At 36.4% G+C, this 1,265-nt stretch overlaps 1 protein-coding gene across 4 annotated transcripts in view; it reads left to right on the top strand.

The window, feature by feature from the left end:
- LIPA (lipase A, lysosomal acid type) overlaps window positions 1-1,265 on the top strand; it is a 38,718-nt gene that overhangs the window by 24,544 nt on the left and 12,909 nt on the right. The gene's annotated exons all lie outside the window — the stretch shown is intronic.

Below are 1,265 nucleotides of genomic sequence, written 5' to 3'. Positions count from 1 at the left end.
AAATCACTCCCCCCCCCCCAGAGGGGATCGCCATACTGCAATCCCTTCTCCTCCATTCTCCTCTCAGGATCTTGGGCATGCACACACACGTGCCTGGTGTGAGTTTAAACTACCAGGTTCGGGACTCAAACCATGATCGACTACATGGGAGTCTAGTGACATAGCCATTACACTAACTGCTGGTCCCTCAAATAGGTGGTTTTTTTTGTTTGTTTGTTTGTTTGTTTGTTTGTTTTTTTAAAAAGGCCAAGGAGAAATAATAAATAGGGCAAAAATTGTTTTTGGTGATATTGAGTCTTCCCTGGATATTCTGACTTTAATATTAGTGGCCAAATAGGGTATATGGTTCTTTTGAAATTGAAGGAATTATATAAGCCACATTCTAGGATATATTCTCGTAGTTAAGGAAAATACATATAGGGGTATGAAAAGGTAGAAAACAAGTTTTCAAAAAGATTTTAAAAATTGAAACCAGAAAATGAACTTTTTAAAGCTAAGGGGAATTTAAAAATGGGCAAAACTGGTTTATGGTTTACAGGTTGACGAGATACACTTTTTTTTTTACAGTTTTAAAAAGCTGTATTACATTTTAAATTTATGCTTTAATTTATTAATTATAAGCATAATATGTGTCCTTTATAAATAAAGATAAACAGAACATTTAGCAAAGTGTAAAACACTATAACATGAAAATTGCCCATAACTCTAGCAAGCAAGAATTTCTTTAATTAGGGGCAGGGGACTTGTTCCATAATTTATGGGATGTGTTTACAATGGCTAATAGCATTGTGTTTGTGTCACATGATCTCCTTAGAATATATTTTGAGGGAAGAATTACTATTTTAAAGGTATGAATGCTTTTCAGTGCCTCGATGTATCTGTTTAAATTGTCTCACCCTCAGAAAACCAGGTGTTTTTCATCATTTATATTTCATGCCTGCTCGTGGCCCTTCTAAAGTGGGAAGAGTGGCAAGGAGGGACCTGGGAGAGGGCTAAAAGACATTTCAGAGCTAGGGGATACTACCGTGTGAGTTTCTTTTGAGACACTGGTGGTTTATTTGAGTGTTTCAAAGTTTGAATGGCTGATGGTGGTGTAGCTGGTTGGGTGAGTCTCTGGGAATAGTCTCAACTTTCATTCACATTGTTGAGAAACAGGGAAGCTCTCTGCTTCTAATCTGGATTTCTTTCAGTGTATATCAAGGTGGAGATTTGGAACAAGCACTTAACAAATACTTGATTTACTAGATTAAACAACTTCAGTGTTT

The sequence above is a fragment of the Tupaia chinensis genome, unplaced genomic scaffold (genome assembly GCF_000334495.1).
Source record: "Tupaia chinensis unplaced genomic scaffold, TupChi_1.0 Scaffold000217_1, whole genome shotgun sequence".
Taxonomy (NCBI): domain Eukaryota; kingdom Metazoa; phylum Chordata; class Mammalia; order Scandentia; family Tupaiidae; genus Tupaia; species Tupaia belangeri.
This window is presented reverse-complemented; position numbering and strand designations above follow the sequence as displayed.